The sequence below is a fragment of the Salvelinus fontinalis genome, chromosome 22 (assembly GCF_029448725.1).
Source record: "Salvelinus fontinalis isolate EN_2023a chromosome 22, ASM2944872v1, whole genome shotgun sequence".
Taxonomy (NCBI): domain Eukaryota; kingdom Metazoa; phylum Chordata; class Actinopteri; order Salmoniformes; family Salmonidae; genus Salvelinus; species Salvelinus fontinalis.
In genome coordinates this window covers 23,541,176-23,562,072 of record NC_074686.1, presented here as the reverse complement: position 1 = coordinate 23,562,072, position 20,897 = coordinate 23,541,176, and the positions used below count along the sequence as shown (strand labels likewise).

General features: G+C 43.0%; 1 protein-coding gene across 5 annotated transcripts in view; it reads left to right on the top strand.

The window, feature by feature from the left end:
- LOC129820060 (thyroid hormone receptor beta) overlaps positions 1 to 20,897 on the top strand; it is a 223,541-nt gene that overhangs the window by 33,067 nt on the left and 169,577 nt on the right. Inside the window, exon 1 of one of the 5 annotated variants that reach the window (XM_055876882.1) lies at positions 1 to 1,473. The exons of the other annotated variants lie outside the window; for them this stretch is intronic. The gene's annotated coding sequence lies outside the window, so the exon portion shown is untranslated. The remainder of the gene's footprint in view (positions 1,474 to 20,897) is intronic. 5 annotated transcript variants of the gene reach the window in all.

The following is a 20,897-nucleotide window of genomic DNA, read 5'->3' as shown; positions in this document are numbered from 1 at the left end:
TAGAACATGTGTAGGCTAACATGCTGACTAAACCGGCTCCGCGCGTGCGTATGCGTGTTCCATGTGCATGTGTTGATTTTGTCTGTCCCCACCAGACCCGTTCATGACACGCAGCTTAAAATACCATAACCAACTGTGAACCAACTGTATTCATTTGGGGACAGGTCTTGCAGCGCAGGACTCACAGGACTTGCAGCGCCTGGCTACGCGAGAAAACAGTTTGGATGAAATGATTGAATAACATGTAGTGTACATTTTGCAACGCCCTTTGGTCCCTGGTCAAAGTAAAGCTCCGGAGTGGCGCAGCTGTCTAAGGCACTGGTTCGAATCCAGGCTGCATCACATCCAGCCGTGATTGGGAGTGGTGCACAATTGTACTGTATGTACTGTAGGCAATAGGTTGCCATTTGGTCCCTGGTCAAAGTAATGCAGTATGTACTGTAGGCAATATGTTGCCATTTGGTCCCTGGTCAAAATAATGCAGTATGTACTGTAGGCAATATGTTGCCATTTGGTCCCTGGTCAAAATAATGCAGTATGTACTGTAGGCAATATGTTGCCATTTGGTCCCTGGTCAACGTAATGCAGTATGTACTGTAGGCAATATGTTGCCATTTGGTCCCTGGTCAAAATAATGCAGTATGTACTGTAGGCAATATGTTGCCATTTGGTCCCTGGTCAAAATAATGCAGTATGTACTGTAGGCAATATGTTGCCATTTGGTCCCTGGTCAAGGTAATGCAGTATGTACTGTAGGCAATATGTTGCCATTTGGTCCCTGGTCAAAGTAATGCAGTATGTAGACAATATGTTGCCATTTGGTCCCTGGTCAAAGTAATGCAGTATGTACTGTAGGCAATATGTTGCCATTTGGTCCCTGGTCAAAGTAATGCAGTATGTACTGTAGGCAATATGTTGCCATTTGGTCCCTGGTCAAAGTAATGCAGTATGTACTGTTGGCAATATGTTGCCATTTGGTCCCTGGTCAACGTAATGCAGTATGTACTGTAGGCAATATGTTGCCATTTGGTCCCTGGTCAAAGTAATGCAGTATGCACTGTAGGCAATATGTTGCCATTTGGTCCCTGGTCAAAGTAATGCAGTATGTAGGCAATATGTTGCCATTTGGTCCCTGGTCAAAGTAATGCAGTATGTACTGTAGACAATAGGTTGCCATTTGGGACTCAACCTTTGTCTTTGTGTACCCAGCTATTCTATCAGAGTTCAAAGTCCTTAGAAATAAATAATTGAGCTTGACGTTGCAAGTTATGACAGAACTCTGTCCCCTTGGCTTAGCCCCATTCTGAATTAGCGCCATGCTGTTAGCTACTTATTAAAACAGCTATGTAACATGTACAGTAGTAGATAGCAGATTGGCCTTGTAGTTGCATTGTTCCTAATATTATTTTTCTCTTTTTATGTGAATGGACCCCCCCTTTCCTCTCCTTTCCTCTCCTCTCCCTCTACTAACAGGTAAGTCCTTTCCCATAGAGTGAGCCATCTGAGTGTGTGGATATGACTGGGTCTGTGTCTACTTTCTTAGCTGAAGTGTGTGTTTGCATGTGTGTGTATGTGCATACGTTTATGCGCTTTGTGTGTGTGTGTGTGTCCAGACTAGAGGTCGACCAATTATGATTTTTCAACGCCGATACCGATACCGATTATTGGTGGACCAAAAAAATGCCTATACCGATTAATCGAACGATTTTTATATATATTTGTAATAATGACAATTACAACAATACTGAATGAACACTTTTATTTTAACTTAATATAATACATAAATAAAATCTATTTAGTCTCAAATAAATAATGAAACATGTTCAATTTGGTTTAAATAATGCAAAAACAAAGTGTTGGAGAAGAAAGTAAAAGTGCAATATGTGCCATGTAAGTAAGCTAACGTTTAAGTTCCTTGCTTAGAACATAAGAACATATGAAAGCTGGTGGTTCCGTTTAACATGAGTCTTCAATATTGCCAGTTAAGAAGTTTTAGGTTGTAGTTATTATAGGACTATTTCTCTCTATACCATTTGTATTTAATTTACCCTTGACTATTGGATGTTCTTATAGGCACTATAGTATTGCCAGCCTAATCTCGGGAGCTGATAGGCTTGAAGTCATAAACATCGCTGTGCTTCAAGCACACTTAATTATAATATAATAAACACACAGAAATACGAGCCTTAGCTCATTAATATGGTCAAATCCGGAAATGATCATTTCGAAAACAAAACGATCAGTGATCAGTGAAATACGGAACTGTTCCGTATTTTATCGAACGGGGGGCATCCCTAAGTCTAAATATTGCTGTTACATTGCACAACCTTCAATGTTATGTCATAATTATGAACAATTCTGGCAAATTGATTACGGTCTTTGTTAGGAAGAAATGGTCTTCACGCAGTTCGCAACGAACTAAATAACTAAATATGCGGTTTTAAAAAAAATACTTGTGTATTGATTTTAAAAACGGCATTGATGTTTATGGTTAGGTACATTGGTGCAACGACAGTGCTTTTTTCGCGAATGCGTTTGTTAGATTATCACCCGTTTGTCGAAGTAGGCTGTGATTCGATGATAAATTAACAGGCACCGCATTGATTATATGCAACGCAGGACAAGCTAGTTAAACTAGTAATATCATCAACCATGTGTAGTTAACTAGCAATTATGTTAAGATTCGTTGTTTTTTATAAGATAAGTTTAATGCTAGCTAGCAACTTACCTTGGCACCTTGCTGCACTCGCGTAACAGGTGGTGAGCCTGCCACGCAGTCGCCTCGTGGATTGCAATGTAATCGGCCATAATCGGCATCCAAAAATGCCGATTGTTATGTAAACTTGAAATCGGCCCTAATTAATCGTCCATTCCGATTAATCGGTCGACCTTTAGTCCAGACCTTACATGTATTGTTGTGTATTGATGTGAATACAGGGCTCATCGGTGAAAGAGACTTATCCCACTGGGCACACACTTGTTGAATCAACGCAATTTCAAAGAAATTATGTTGAACCAATGTTGAATAGATGCTGAATTGACATGTGTGCCCAGTGGGCTTGGTCTCAGCGTGACTCCCAGTCGAAATAAAGGAAATAAATAAATCAACACTTACTACTTGTATAATACGGAGTGGACTGAAGCAGCCTCTGCAGTGAGGAGAGTCTGAAGTGACCCGCCTGGGATGCAGTGGGCTGCTCTGCTGCACACCTGGGCTCAAATAGTGTTTGTTTTCTTTCTAATACTTTGAGCGTTTCATTGAGCTTGCCTTGAGTTCCAGATGGACACACCTGGGTGTGCACTTTTGGGATATATTCCGTTGGTTCCGTTGCGCCAGGCAAGCTCAATTAAGTGTGATTAAGTATCTGTAAGAAAAAGAATCCTAGATCTGACTCTGGCCTGCTGCAGTGCGTTTAAGTGCTTCAGGGAGCATGGGAGACACACACACGCACACACGCACGCGCGCGCACGCACACACGCACGCACGCAGGCACGCACACACACACACACACACACACATACACACACACACAGGGCTGGATGGACGGACGGACGGGGAGGGGTTGAATAATTAATGGATGGAGAAAGCCTTCATCTTTACTTTTTTACCTTCATTCACTGACACAGACACACACACACACACACACACACACACACACACACACACACACACACACACACACACACACACACACACACACACACACACACACACACACACACACACACACACACACACACACACACACACACACACACACACACAGAGAGAGACACACACAATCCACAAAATCACACACTTACATAGCCAAGTCAAGCTGGGAGAGGAGGGTTAGGGCGGCGTTACGAAACCAATAACTAGCCTACTAATATTTTTGCACTTGCTAAGTGTAGGGGTCCTGAATGAATGTGTGCATTTATGTGTACAATCCTCTTAAATCCTTTGGGTCGGCCAGCCCAAACGGATTATTAGGTTCAGATAGTGACGGAAACCATATATACAAAAATAAAAATGCAAACAGGCATGCCTAACCTAAAGATTAAAAATCAAAACGAAAGGCCTCATGGACACCAAACCAACCAGCAGCCTCACGATTCTCCAAGCTCCCACTCTGCTTGATCACCCACTTAATTGGCAGCACCTAATGTGCTTATCAACCAGGCTCAGCATCTGGACACGGTTGCTGCTGCCCCCTTGGGAAATGGAGTGTGGAAGTGGTAGTGTGCTGCCTAAACTACCTAACCTATTCCCTAACAGAGTTTTGCACCAAAACAACCCGTCATAGCTAGCCTTGGCTGAAGTGTGTGTGTTTCCTCGGAGGAAAATATAAAAATGTCTGTATTTATGTTGCAATTTCAATGATTGGTTCTGATGAAGGCCATTGATGGCCGAAACATTAACCTTTTAACTTAAATAAATAAAACAGAGTTTTTAAAAGGATACTTTGGGATTTTGTCAATGATGGTGAGCTAGCGCTGCACCTTTTCCTTTTCAATGATGATCACGTCATTTTCATTTTCAAATGGCAACCTATTGCCTTCTTTATTTGGTTGCACCTCGACTCACGTTGGTTGAGCGCCCTCCACTTATTACCATTTTAATTGTTCTTATAATATGCGCTTGTACAGTAGGGGCGGCACCGCACAGTGAAACATCGCTTCCCATTAATTTTCAATGGAAGGAAAGCGGTGAGAAGCGGAGTCTGTAGGGGACTGTTGGGCGGCGCGAACTTTGAGTGGGAGGCGGTGGAAAAAGTTCAGCATTTCCCAACTTTATGCAAATCACCAGCAGCGAACCCTGTGCGATGACCAATCATATCGAGTGGTTTCCATGATGAATTTGATGCTGTGTAACCCAACGCTGGAGACTTTCTTCAGCAAAGATGGCTGACAAAAATACTAGGATGGAAGCAAATGTAAGTAATTATAACAATCATGCAATTTACAAAAATTGCTATTTAGCAAGCAAGCTGACTAGCTAACATTAGCCAGCTAGCTAGCTAGCTTTATGGCCGTTTTGACATGAGTATGAAATTTGTATGAAATTGTTGTTTTAGGAACTCCTTAGAAGACCAGCAAACCAGGCTTGTGAAACAGTGGATGTAAAGATTCTAGCTAAAGCATTTACTGCAAATTGAATGTACAATTTTGTTAGCTTCCCTTGCTGATATTTGCCATGCAATGCAGCTGAAGTAACGTAGCTAACTAACTCTTTTCTTGTTTATTGTGTAGTGGAGGAAAAAAATCCTTGTATGCCTATAGATGTGTAGCTAGCTAGGTAGCCAATCTGTGTATGTCACGCCCTGACCTTGGAGAGCCTTTTTATGTCTCTATTTTGGTTTGGTCAGGGTGTAATTTGGGTGGGCATTCTATGTTATTTATTTCTAGGTTTTGTATTTCTTTGTTTCTGGCCGAGTGTGGCTCCCAATCAGAGGCAGCTGTCTTTCGTTGTCTCTGATTGGGGATCATACTTAGGCAGCCCTTTTCCCTCCTTCTGTGTGGGATCTTGTTCTTTGTTTGTGTGCAGGTAGTTTGTACATCGAAGCTGTTCGGTCGTTGTATTCTTTATTGTTTTGTCCTTTCAAAGTTTCACTTCGTTATTAAATTATGTGGAACTCAAAGAACGCTGCGCCTTGGTCTCTTCCGACGACGACACCCATCAGTTAATCATTGGAGGCAGGGATTTCTCCTATAGAGCTACATGTTTATGGAATAGTTTGTTAATCCATGTGAGAGACGCAGACTCGGTCTCGACCTTTAAGTCTTTACTGAAGACTCATCTCTTCAGTAGGTCCTATGATTGAGTGTAGTCTGGCCCAGGGGTGTGAAGGTGAACGGAAAGGCACTGGAGCGATGAATCGCCCTTCCTGTCTCTGCCTGGCCGGTTGCCCTCTCTGACCCTATTATGGGGGCTGAGTCACTGGCTTACTTGTGCGACTTGTGCGTCACTTGAGTGGGTTGAGTCACTGACGTGATCTTCCTGTCCGGGTCGACGCATCCTCTGGCTTGTACAGTGGAGGTAATCTTCGTGGGCTATACTCAGCCTTGTCTCAGGGTAGTAAGTTGGTGGTCTGCGGATATCCCTCTAGCGGTGTGGGGGCTGTGCTTTGGCAAAGTGGGTGGGGTTATATCCTGCCTGGTTGGCCCTGTCCGGGGGTATAGTCGGATGGGGCCACAACGTCTCCCAACCCCTCCTGTCTCAATCTCCAGTATCTCTGCTGCAATAGTTTATGTGTTGGGGGGCTAGGGTCAGTCTGTTATATCTGGTGTTATTCTCCTGTCTTATCCGGTGTCCTGTGTGAATTTAAGTATGCTCCCTCTAATTCTCTCTCTCTCCCGCTCCCTCCCCTCCCGGAGGACCTGAGCCCTAGGACCATGCCTCAGGACTACCTGGCCTGATGACTCCTGGCTGTCCCCAGTCCACCTGGTCATGCTGCTGCTCCAGTTTCAACTGTTCTGCCTGCGGCTATGGAACCCTGACATGTTCACCGGACGTGCTACCTTGTCCCAGACCTGCTGCTTTCTACTCTCTCTCTCTCTACCGCACCTGCTGTCTCGAACTCTGAATGCTCGGCTATAAAAAGCAAACTGACATTAACATTAACCTGTTGCACCCCCTACAACCACTGTGATTATTATTATTTGACCCTGCTGGTCATCTATGAACGTTTGAACATCTTGGCCATGTTCTGTTATAATCTCCACCTGGCTCAGCCAGAAGCGCACTGGCCACCCGTCAGAGCTTGGTTCCTCTCTAGGTTTCTTCCTAGGTTCCTACCTTTCTAGGGAGTTTTTCCTAGCCCCCATGCTTCTACATCTGCATTGCTTGGTGTTTGGGGTTTTAGGTTGGGTTTCTGTATAACACTTTGTGACATCTGCTGATGTAAAAAGGGCTTCATAAATACATTTGATTGATAGAAACATGAATCCCGAAGAAATTGCAGAAAATGACTGTTACACACATGACTGTTACATGTCAATATTATTGTGTCAATATTAGCTACCAAGCTATGAACCTCTCAGCTATCATAGCCGGTTGTATTGACTTCAAGACACTCTGAAAGGCATCAATGAAGCCTATGGATTGAGTAGAATATAATACAAATGAATTGTGCCAAGGATGCAAGTCGTATATTTCCATTAGTTTTTTCCAAGCATGATTTCCACATATTGTAGCCTGTACATTGAAAATACTCACTGATCATGTACTCTACCGTGGCAAATACAGGTGCGGTTCAGGTGTGAATGTGTGTGAGACATTCTTTTTCAGTCATATCCAATATCAGGAGTATCAATGGTGCTGTGTCTGCTTGTATATATTACAATTACATACTTCAACAGTGTTTACCAATCCTGGGACATCAATGGTTACACATTGTAACTCTGCAGTAGAGTAGAACACATGATTTAACTAGTTAAAGGCTGATTTGTAATGAATATATACAGGACCAGAATTTAAAAAACAGAACACTGTTAATGAATTACAGTGCTATTTCAGAGTGTCTCTAGTAGGGATGCACGATATATCGGTGAACATATCGTAATCGGCCGATATTAGCTAAAAATGCCAACATCGGTATCAGCCCGATGTCTAGTTTAACGCTGATGTTAAAAAACGATGTCAAAGCTACCGTACATACCTATAAAACTTAGGTAAAATGTTGCGCTACCCGTACAACATAGCATTCCTGACCTAGCCCACAATGTCTGCTGTGTGGATCGAGCAGTCAACAAGTCGAGCATTCATTTGAAAGAGTAAGAAAATTTCAGCGAGACAACTCAAAGGCGAAATCCATTAAAGCCAAGATAATGGAATTCATTGCCCTTGACAATCAACCATTCTCTGTCGTGGGTGATGTTGGCTTTCGCCGACTGGTTGAGCACCGGTACACACTACCAAGTGTATTTTTCAGATGTTGCCCAACCGGAGTTCACAGCTTCACGATATACATACCATGGAACGTCGTTTGGGTCTTTGTGTGTCAAGGAAGATACAGTAGCACTGTCAAAGCTGTACAAAAATGATTTTCGTTTTGCTATATTTTTGGGGAAGAATATTGTTTGCATCCATCAGCTAGCTAGCTTTTTGTATGACCAGCACTGTAGGTGCGCGAAACAACTTTACCAGCATCATAGCATACGTATCGATGAATCGTTGTGACATGAAATACGAGTGATAGTGTAGTCAATGTGTAATAACTACATAAAAAATGTATGAACGTGTTAAATTATTATGTGACGTGCAGTCATATTCAGGTCCTGATTGGTCAACAAGTTTATTTGACACGTCAAATAGTGTTATTTGACACGTCAAATGGTATATATTTTTTGACACGCAAAGACCCAAACGGTGTTCCATAGAAATCCTGGTTGAGAATGAAACGATTGAACAAATGAACAACAAAACAGCACAGCAAGTAAGTGAAAGAAATAGGTTTTGATCATGTTTTACTAGTAATGGGGACATACATAAATGCCAACAAAATAACTTTGTGGTCAGTGTGGTGTGGGTGTAACCTTTTTTTAACTAGGCAAGTCAGTTAATAACAAATTCTTATTTACAGTGACGGCCCGGACGACGCTGGGCCAATTGTGCGCTCCCCTATGGGACTCCCAATCACGGCCGGATGTGATACAGCCTGGATTCGAACCAGGGACTGTTGTTACACCTCTTACAATGAGATGCAGTGCCTTAGACCGCTGCGTCCATGTGTGTGTGTTAACTATTTAACTGTAATAGAATGCTTTTAAAGGCCGCTAAAATGTTAAATATCGGTTATCGGTATCGGTACCATTTTTTTTTGGCAAGTTAAACATTGGATATCATATCAGCCAAAAATGTCATATCGGTGCATCACTAGTCTCTAGCGGTGTCTTCCAACCAGCCTTGTGCCCCCAGTTGGCCCAATGTTTTTCTTAGAGCGTGTGAGTGATGATGGGACTGGGGTGTAATAACAGATCTGTGAGTCGGGAAGCAGGTGCAGGTGAAATGTGTAATAAAACAACAAAACCAAGAACGAGATAAATCCATGTAGCTAAACGCCGGTAAACAATGATAATCCCAACTGGTGAGAAAACATCAGAGAGTGACATATAAAGGGGAGGAAATGATGAAGGTAATGAAGTCCAGGTGTGAATCATAATGATTAACATGTGCGTGTAATGATGAGTGCCAGGTTTGCATAATGATGAATCCTAGGACCGGTGGTTAGTATTCTGGCGACGTCCTACGCCGGAGGGGAGGAGCAGGAGAAGATGTGACATGGGGGTTGGCATCCTCTCACATCAAAACATACCTGCAGACGAGAGACAGACAGAGAGAGAGATGGCATGATTAAGCTTTGTCTTTTTAATTATAACATTATCTATGTCAGTCATCATAATCATCAGGAGGAGAAATGCAAAAACTGTCCTTGTATCATTAACTCTGGGACTACTACATGTATCTGTATTTCAATGTAAAGCATTTCTTTAATAATACTTCCTGTTGACCCAACCAAGTGACCTCTGATCATGCTATCCCCTCTGTCACGCAGTTCAGAAGCGGGAGGGGTTCACTGACACAGCTGATATAACCTAGAGGATTTAGGGAGAAGGGGAGAGAGGGATGAAGTGAAGGAGATGGACTGTTATTGAGAAAATAAGATGGTTAAAGAGACAGTGTTCAACAGGAATCTGTGTGTGTGGCCTCAACTGGTGTCCTCACTGAGTGGCTGCAGAGTACTTTATACTGAAATGCATGCACATACAAACAAGGACAAACAATATAGCATAGTTACATAAATAATGGAGTGTCTTACTATTCTACATGGTTGGTCCTTGCCTATTCTTTGACGGTGGAAGGAGCCACAGTTATACACCTGAGCCTGCTTACTGCACAACGCAACCCATCAATCAGAGTGATACAAGAGTCTGTTGCTGTGAGTTGTAGGGTTTCTAATTGTTGTACATTTTTTCAATATGGGTGACTCTTAAAAGAACCTGTTTTGTTTATGTTCTGACATCACCCTTACCTGAACAGCACCCTCACCAGAAAAGTAGATATCAAAGGGAGAAAAACTGGGAATTTAATAACTGCAGTTGACATAGCTACAGTAAGTACAGTGCATTCAGAAAGTATTCAGACCCCTTGACTTTTTCCACATTTTGTTACGTTACAGCTTTATTCTAAAATGGATTACATTTTTGTCCCCCTCATCAATCTACACACAGTGCCCCATAATAACAAAGCAAAAACAGGGATTTGCACATTTTTAAAACACATTTTTAAAACAATGTATTTACGTAGTTAAAGGTGCATGTCAGTGCAAAATCTAGGCCATGAAGTCGAAGGAATTGTCCGTAGAGTTCCGAGACAGGATTGTGTCGAGGCACAGATCTGGGGAAGGGTGCCAAAAAATGTCTATAGAATTGAAGGTCCCCAAGAAGTGGCCTCCATCATCCTTAAATAAAAGAAGTTTGGAACCACCAAGACTCTTCCTAGAGCTGGCTGCCCGGCCAAACTGAGCAATCTGGGGAGAAGGGCCTTGGAGTGGCGCAGCGGTCTAAGGCACTGCATCTCAGTGCTAGAGGTGTCACTACAGACCCTGGTTCGATTTTAGGCTGCATCACAACTGGCCGTGATTGGGAGTCCCATAGGGAGGCACACAATTGGTCCAGCATCGTCCGGGTTAGGGTTTGGCTGGGGTAGGCCGTCATTGTAAATAAGAATTTGTTCTTAACTGACTTGTGTCACGTGTGCTCCCTCTCCGGCCTCTAGGTCACCAGCCTGCTCATTATGGCGCACACCTGTCACCATTGTTACGTGCACCTGCGTGTCATCAGACTCACCTGGACTCCATCACCTCCCTGATTACCTTCCCTATATATGTCACTCCCTTTGGTTCCTTCCCCAGGCGTTATTGTTTCTGTTCTTGTGTCATGTCTGTGCGTAGTCAGTGTTTCTTATTTTGTATTATGTTGTGTTTATTTATTAAAACACTCACTCCCTGAACTTTCTTTCCGAAACTCTCAGCGCACATCGTTACAACTTGCCTAGTTAAATAAAGGTTACATTTTTAAAAATGACAGTTCGCTTGGAGTTGGTCAAAAGGCACCTAAAGGACTAAGATTCTCTCTTCTGATGAAACCAAGATTGAACTCTTTGGCCTGAGTACCAAACGTCACTTCTGGAGGAAACCTGGCAACATCCCTACGGTGAAGCATGGCGGTGGCAGCGTCATGCTGTGGGGATGTTTTTCTGCAGCAGAGACTTTGAGACTAGTCACAATCGAGGGAAAGATGAACGGAACAAAGTACAGGGAGATCCTTGATGAAAACCTGCTCCAGAGCGCTCAGGACCTCAAGCTGGGGCGAAAGTTCACCTTCCAACAGGAGAACGACCCTAAGCACACAGCCAAGACAACACAGGATTGGCTTCGGGACAAGTCTCTGAATGTCCTTGAGTGGCCCAGTCAGAGCCCGGACTTGAACCAGATCAACCATCTCTGGAGAGACCTGAAAATAGCTGTGCAGCGACGCTCCCCATCCAATCTGACAGACCTTGAGAGGATCTGTAGAAAAGAATGGGAGAAAATACAGATGTGCCAAGGTTGTAGCGTCATACCCAAGAAGTCTCGAGGCTGTAATTGCTGCCTTAGGTGCTTCAACAAAGTACTGAGAAAAGGGTCTGAATATTTATGTAAATGTAATATTGTGTTTTATTTTGAATACATTTGCAAAAAAATCTAAAAAACTGTTTTTGCTTTGTCATTATGGGGTATTGTGTGTAGATTGATGAGGGGAAATAAAACGAATTTAATCAATTTTAGAATAAGGCTGTAACAACAAAATGTGGAAAATGTCAAGAGGTCTGAATACTTTCAGAATGCACTGTAAATGTAAGAATACTCTTATTGCAATGTGGGTGTCTCTTAAAAGAGCCTTTGGTTGTGCATAGTGTAGTCTATGGCATAAGGTGTTGCTAGGGAACAGCACCCTTTTCGAAGAAATGGTAGGTGTAGGTCTCCCGCACCCGGATTGCCTCCCATGCTGCATTGTTGGCCCCATCCGTGCAACATCCTACAGAGCAGCAGACCTCTCCTCTGGTTCACGGCGGCGAGCTGTAGGTCCCCTCATATTAGACAGCACTGAATATTATGTTGCTATAATCTCTGTCCTCAGTTTTTCTTTCTAGGGACAGGAACTACACAACAGTACCTGCCCTATCCAGAATAGCCTACTCTCTCCGTTCTTTGACTGTTGGGGTTGCTATCCTTTCACCCTCTTCCATGGCTGTTACCTATAGCTACCTACAAATGTATTTGTTGTTTGTGTTTTTCATTTACAATTATAAATACATCCAAATAGCTAGCTGGTATAATTTAAGGTAGCTGTTGATATTTAATTTACTTAGCTAGCTAGCTAAACTGTATGTACAGTTGGCTAGATAGCCAGCTAGCTATGTTAACAGCTCATTTGAGAAAGCCTGCACTGTAGCTACATTATTTTATTTTTTTACATTTTCTAAATGTATTTACCTAATTGAATAGGTTTTTCCAGCCATGTGGACGATTGGAGACTGTGCAACAAATTTTGTTTGTCACCAGAGTGATTTGGAGCGTATTACTATTTACCTGTGAATAACTTAATGAAACGGTGAATGGATGAAACTATTTACCCATTTAATAACCAGACCTTCATACAAACTTGCTATGCTGAATTATTGACGCACAACTGAACTGCTGCGATATGTTGCTAGCACGCCCACAAGTGAGCCACTCTGAGCGGCCAAAGCGGCTCGCAGCAATTTACCGCATGCTAGTGTACTAGGGCCATAAATGTAAAGGTGGATTAGCACTACATATTGAGCATGCACATGTGGGAATATGCATTTTCTTCTGAAAGTCCTGCTTACTTCTCATTCTTACAGTAGACTGGGGGAAACCTGGGAGTGATCTGTCAAAGAGAAGTGGGATTCCTGTGAATCAGTGACAGGATAGAACATAGCTTTAAGTGGCAGACAGTCAGACTTTGGGGACAGGGGCACACACATACACACACATACACACTGTGCCCTGGCCATGGTGACTACAGCGCTCTAACATAACAAGTATGGGGCGTTCCTCTCTTCTGTTCTCTCCTTCCTCTCCTTTCCTCTCTCCCCCTCCATTATATTCTCCTCTCTCACTCATCTCCCCTCTCAGTGACTACCCCTCTCCTCTCTCTCCCCTCCCAATCACTACCCCTCTCCTCTCCCCTTTCTATTTTCTCTCCTCTGCCAGGGACCAGGGTGTACAATACATTGCAGGCCTAGCTCCCAGGCCCAGCTAGCTCCATCCACAGTTTATTTAATCGAGGGGTTTAGGTTTCATCCCCTTGACACGTCCCACCACATCTCTCTCAAATCTCAGTCGCCCGATCCAACCCCGCTCCAACCGCACACCAGTAATAATGTAATCAAATACCACTTTGCACTTGTTGACCATGTTCGTTGGGGAGAGGATTAGTTCCCAGCTAAACTCCTTAGGAAAATAAACGCGTATCAATAAATAAGTCTCTTTAAACAGAGTTCGGGCCGCATGGCCCCCGGCAGTCCCTGGAAGTATTTGCCCTGCCTTGCCGAACCAGGTACACAGTCTTAGTGTTTCTTTACAGACTGAGTGTTGATACAGGGTTTAGATGGATTTCCTCAGATTTGGTTTGGGCCATGGTGTTCTGTACTGTCGTCCAGCAAAATAATGTAAGATTACATTAGGAGAAAATCATAAGTCTGACCACCATTTTCTCTCACTGATATGTCGCAATGAAAAACGCAGGGTGCACTCGCTCGCTTTTACAATTAGTTGTGAAATGGATGCACCATTTGCTATCTTCCTACAAATGCACTCTTAGAAAGGTGCAAAAACAATACATCCAGGATCACTGAAAAAGATGCATCTACTCTAGATCGGAACTATCTACAGAAAGGGCATGCAAAAATGGATCCATCCAATTTGGTGAATTTAGGCCACGCCACACAGAGCAGAGACCGATGCAAAGTGAACCCAACAGTCCTGAACAGACAGACAGCGGTTATGTTTTAATCTGGCCCAGTTGAGTTCCCTGACAGACAGACAGACAGGGGTTATGTTTTAATCTGGCCCAGTTGAGTTCCCTGACAGACAGACAGGGGTTATGTTTTAATCTGGCCCAGTTGAGTTCCCTGACTGACAGACAGACAGACAGACAGACAGACAGACAGGGGTTATGTATTAATCTGGCCCAGTTGAGTTCCCTGACAGACAGACAGGGGTTATGTTTTAATCTGGCCTAGTTGAGTTCCCAGACAGACAGACAGACAGACAGACAGACAGACAGACAGACAGACAGGGGTTATGTTTTAATCTGGCCTAGTTGAGTTCCCTGACAGACAGACAGGGGTTATGTTTTAATCTGGCCCAGTTGAGTTCCCTGACAGACAGACAGGGGTTATGTTTTAATCTGGCCCAGTTGAGTTCCCTGACAGACAGACGGGGGTTATGTTTTAATCTGGCCCAGTTGAGTTCCCTGACAGACAGACAGACAGACAGGGGGTATGTTTTAATCTGGCCCAGTTGAGTTCCCTGACAGGCAGACAGGGGTTATGTTTTAATCTGGCCCAGTTGAGTTCCCTGACAGACAGAAAGACAGGGGTTATGTTTTAATCTGGCCCAGTTGAGTTGCCAGATAGGCAGACAGGGGTTATGTTTTAATCTGGCCCAGTTGAGTTCCCAGACAGACAGACAGAGATTATGTTTTAATCTGGCCCAGTTGAGTTTCCAGACAGACAGACAGACAGACAGACAGACAGACAGACAGACAGACAGGGGTTATGTTTTAATCTGGCCCAGTTGAGTTCCCAGACAGACAGACAGACATGGGTTATGTTTTAATCTGGCCCAGTTGAGTTCCCTGACAGACAGACAGACAGACAGACAGACAGACAGACAGACAGACAGACAGACAGAGGTTATGTTTTAATCTGGCCCAGTTGAGTTCCCAGACAGACAGACAGGGGTTATGTTTTAATCTGACCCAGTAGAGTTCCCAGACAGACAGACCAAGGTTATGTTTTAATCTGGCCCAGTTGAGTTCCCAGACAGACAGACAGGGGTTATGTTTTAATCTGGCCCAGTAGAGTTGACAGACAGACGGGGGTTATGTTTTAATCTGGCCCAGTTGAGTTCCCAGACAGACAGACAGACATATACATGGGTTATGTTTTAGTCTGGCCCAGTAGAGTTCCCAGACAGACAGGGGTTATGTTTTAATCTGGCCCATTTGAGTTCCCAGACAGACAGACAGGGGTTATGTTTTAATCTGGCCCAGTTGAGTTCCCAGACAGACAGACAGACAGACAGGGGTTATGTTTTAATCTGGCCCAGTTGAGTTCCCAGACAGACAGACAGACAGACAGGGGTTATGTTTTAATCTGGCCCAGTTGAGTTCCCAGACAGACAGGGGTTATGTTTTAATCTGGCACAGTTGAGTTCCCAGACAGACAGACAGGGGTTATGTTTTAATCTGGCCCAGTTGAGTTCCCTGACAGACAGACAGACAGACAGGGGTTATGTTTTAATCTGGCCCAGTTGAGTTCCCTGACAGACAGACAGGGGTTATGTTTTAATCTGGCCCAGTTGAGTCCAGGACACACAGTGCTGTTATGCCACAGACTGTTTTGCCCACGGAAGTCCTGTCAAACCCACTCTCTCTCCTAGGTTCCCCGCGGTGTGTGTGTGTGTACTGTGGTCGGATTCAGCCAAAGCAGGGCAGCCCACGCAGAGCACTGAGGCCAGCTAAAGCCTCATGCACAGCTGGAGAACTAGAGAGATGTTATTGTGTGTGTGTGTGTGTGTGTGTGTGTGTGTGTGTGTGTGTGTGTGTGTGTGTGTGTGTGTGTGTGTGTGTGTGTGTGTGTGTGTGTGTGTGTGTGTGTGTGTGTGTGTGTGTGTGTGTGTGTGTACAGTACAGACTCAGAGAGAACTGTTAGTTTCTCCATCCTTGACAACAACAGGAAACCAAACAAACATCAGGACTAGTAGTATACCTGCTCAAGGAAAACCACTGGTACTTCTAGTCTAGAGGCAGAGTTAGCATGGCTACTGCTACTTATGCTACACCATTAGCAGAAATTGGTTATGCTATTGATAATAGGCCCTATCACATACAGTTGAAGACAGTTTTATGCATATGAGGTTGGTGGCACTTTAATTGGGGTGATAATGGCTGGAGGAGAATGAGTGGAATGATATCAAATACATCAAACACTTTCCATTCTCCTCTCAGCAGCCTCCACTGGTTGAAGCTATCCAGAGAGCATTCAAAAGGAGATTTAAGTGAGTCTTTATCATTGTTAACTCTATTACTGACTAGGTTTATAGTCATTCCTTGGCTGTTCTGCACACACAGTGGAAGTCGGAAGTTTACATACACTTAGGTTGGAGTCATTAAAACTTGTTTTTCAACCACTCCACACATTTCTTGTTAACTTCTTACGGCTGAGATCGGCTGAGATCCCGTTAACGGGATCGCCTTGACAACAGCCAGTGAAAGTGCAGGGCGCCAAATTCAAACAACAGAAATCTCATAATTAAAATTCCTCAAACATACAAGTATTTTACAACATTTTAAAGATAAACTTGTTCTTAATCCCATCACAGTGTCCTATTTCAAAAAGGTTTTACGACGAAAGCACACTATCTGATTATGTTTGGTCAGTACATAGTCACAGAAAAACACAGCCATTTTTCCAGCCAAAGAGAGGAGTCACAAAAAGCAGAAATAGAGATAAAATTCATCACTAACCTCTGATGATCTTCATCAGATGACACTCATAGGACTTCATGTTAGACAATACATGTATGTTTTGTTCGATAAAGTTCATATTTATATCCAAAAATCTTAGTTTACATTGGCGCGTTATGTTAAGTAATGTTTTGCCTCCAAAACATCCGGTGATTTTGCAGAGAGCCACATCAATTTACAGAAATACTCACAATAAACATTGATAAAAGATACAAGTATTATACATGGAACTTTAGATAAACTTCTCCTTAATGCAACCGTTGTGTCAGATTTAAAAAAAACTTTATGGAAAAAGCACACCATCTTAGTACAGCGCTCAGACACCAAAACAAGCCATACAGATATTCGCCATGTTGTGGAGTCAACAGAAGTCAGAAATAGCATTATAAATATTCACTTACCTTTGATGATCTTCATCAGAATGCACTCCCAGGAATCCCAGTTCCACAATAAATGTTTGTTTTGTTCAATAACGTCCATAATTTATGTCCAAATACCTCCGTTGTGTTCGTGCGTTTAGTTCCAAAATCCAAATTGATGACGCGCAGGCCAGACGAAAAGTCCCAAAATTCCATTACAGTTCGTAGAAACATGTCAAACGATGTATAGAATCAATCTTTAGGATGTTTCTAACATAAATCTTCAATAATGTTCCAACCGGAGAAAGCCTGAACGCTGCTAACTTTCACGGGGGCGCGCCTGAGTGAGCTCGTGGTACTCTGCCAGAGCCCTGACTCAATCAGCTTTTATTCCCTCATCCTTCACAGTAGAAGCATCAAACAAGGTTCTAAAGACTTTTGACATCTAGTGGAAGCCTAAGGAAGTGCAATATGACCCCCTAGACACTGTATTTTGGATAGGCAAACCTACAAACCTCAGATTTCCCACTTCCTGGTTGGATTTTTTTCTCAGGTGTTTGCCTGCCATATGAGTTCTGTTATACTCACAGACATCATTCAAACAGTTTTAGAAACTTCAGAGAGTTTTCTATCCAACACTAATAATAATATGCATATATTAGCTTCTGGGACTGAGTAGCAGGCAGTTTACTCTGGGCACCTTATTCATCCAAGCTACTCAATACTGCCCCCAGCCATAATAAGTTAACAAACTATAGTTTTGGCAAGATGGTTAGGACATCTACTTTGTGCATGACACATTTAATTTTTCCAACAATTGTTTACAGACAGATTATTTCACTTATAATTCACTGTATCACAATTCCAGTGGGTCAGAATTTTACATACATAAGCTGACTGTGCCTTTAAACAGCTTGGAAAATTCCAGAAAATTATGTCATGGCTTTAAAAGCTTTTGATAGGCTAATTGGCAGCATTTGAGTCAATTGGAGATGTACCTGTGGACGTATTTTAAGGCCAGCCTTCAAACTCAGTGTATCTTTGCTTGACATCATTGGAAAATCAAAAGAAATCCGCCAAGACCTCAGAAAAAAAATGGTTGACCTCCACAAGTCTGTTTCATCCTTGGGAGCAATTTCCAAACGCCTGAAGGTACCACTTTCATCTGTACAAACAATAGTAGGCAAGTATAAACACCATGGGACCACGCAGCCGTCATACCGCTCAGTTCTGTCTCCTAGAGATGAATGTACTTTGGTGCGAAAAGTGCAAATCAATCCCAGAAGAACAGCTAAGGACCTTGTGACGTATTGGAGGAAACCAGTCCTATTTCGACATAACCTGAAACGCCGCTCAGCAAGGAAGAAGCCACTGCTCCAAAACCGCCATAAAAAAGCCAGACTACAGTTTGCAACTGCACATGGGGACAAAGATCGTACTTTTTGGAGAAATGTCCTCCGGTCTGATAGAACTGTTTGGCCATAATGACCATTGTTATGTTTGGAGGAAAAGGGGGATGCTTGCAAGCCGAAGAACACCATCCCAATCGTAAAGCACGGGGGTGGCAGCATCATTTTGTGGGGGTGCTTTTTTGCAGGAGGGACTGGTGCACTTCACAAAATAGATGGTATCATGAGGAAGGACAATTATGTGGATATATTGGAGCACCATCTCAAGACATCAGCCAGGAAGTTCAACATTGGTCGCAAATGGGTCGTCCAAATGGACAATGACGCCATGCATACTTCCAAAGTTGTGGCAAAATGGCTTAAGGAAACAAAGTCAAGGTATTGGAGTGGCCATCACAAAGCCCTGACCTCAATCCCATAGAAAATTTGTGGGCAGAACTGAAAAAGCGTGTGCGAGCAAGGAGGCCTACAAACCTGACTCAGTTACACCAGTTGTGTCAGGAGGAATGGGCCAAAATTCACTCAACTTATTGTGGGAAGCTTGTGGAAGGCTACCCGAAATGTTTGACACAAGTTAAACAATTTAAAGGCAATGCTACCAAATACTAATTGAGTGTATTTAAACTTCTGACCCTCTGGGATTGTGATGAAAGAAATAAAAGCTGAAATGAATCATTCTCTCTACTATTATTCTGACATGTCACGTTCCTGACCTGTTTTCTGTTAGTTTTTGTATGTGTTAGTTGGTCAGGACGTGAGTTTGGGTGGGCAGTCTATGTTTTCTGTTTCTATGTTGGTTAATGGGTACCTAATATGGCTCTCAATTAGAGGCAGGTGTTTTTCATTTCCTCTGATTGAGAGTCATATTAAGGTAGGTGTTTTCACACTGTTTGTTGTGGGTGGTTGTCTCCTGTGTCAGTGTCTGTATGTTACGCCACACGGGACTGTTCTCGGTATGTTTGTTCGTTCGGTTTTTGTGTAGTCAGTTTTCCTGTTATTGCGTTCTTCGTGTTTCATGTAAGTTTGTCGTCCAGGTCTGTCTACGTCGTTTATTTGTTTTGTAATTTTCCAAGTGTTTTTCGTGTTCGTCTTCATCTTTAAATAAATTCATTATGTCTTATTCACACGCACATTATGTCTTATTCACACGCTGCGTTTTGGTCAAATCCCTGCTCCTCCTCTTCGGATGAGGAGGACTACCGTTACATGACATTTCACATTCTTAAAATAAAGTGGTGATCCTAACTGACCTAAGACAGGGAATTTTTACTTGGATTAAATATCAGGAATTGTGAAAAACTGAGTTTAAATGTATTTTGCTAAGGTGTATGTAAACTTTCGACTTCAACTGTATGTAGTTCTCTCTTGACCAGGACCTATTAAGCTCTGGTAAAAATACTGCACTAATTGGGTACCATTTGGGACGCAGTGCAAGCCTCCACGGCCCTCGCTACCAGGCTAACAGCCTCGCTACCAGGCTAACAGCTTCGCTAACTGGCTAACAGCCTCGCTACCAGGCTAACAGCTTCGCTAACTGGCTAACAGCCTCGCTACCAGGCTAACAGCTTCGCTAACTGGCTAACAGCCTCGCTAACAGGCTAACAGCCTTGGATATACACACAGCCATTGTGAAATGTCCATGCCAAATTTCCTCGCTACGGTCTGAACTGTGAACTGGTGAACTCAAGGAGTGAACTAGCAGAGTGAGCCCAAAAGCAAATACCCCGGTGTTTTGACTGGTCCAACTGAATGGCCCGCGAGCCAATCAACAGCCTAAGAAACTACCGGTTCGAGCCAATCAAGAGCCTGAAACCCCCTGTGTGAATACAATATGAGCCTGAATGGCTTTTTGTTATTTTTCCGGATTGGATTGAAGTAGCTGATGCCTTGAAACATTAGCACAGACTTTGTTGTTACTTAATAGAATAATGAGCTTAAGCACCGGAGGGGCCAAAACCCAGTCCATTTCTTACCCACACATAAACAAAACAGGCTATACAAAAATGTTAGTTCCAAAGAAGCTCTCTAGTCCTTAATGTTATGCTCTCCTGTTACATCCCCATGCCCCACATCTTTCTGCTTCAACTCATCTGACTTACTACTCAGGAAAGCAGGCCAGCATTTGATTTACAGTTGGAAATAAGTCATACAGCCAAGAAATTCTCCCACAAATAGACATGTAGATAGAGACAGTACCAAATACTTTTACACACAATCTAAGTAGGTTATCCTCCAAAGAACATCTCACAGACATTTTTATTTAACTAGGAAAGTCAGTTAAGAACAAATTCTTATTTACAATGACATCCTAGGAACACAGCTCCGT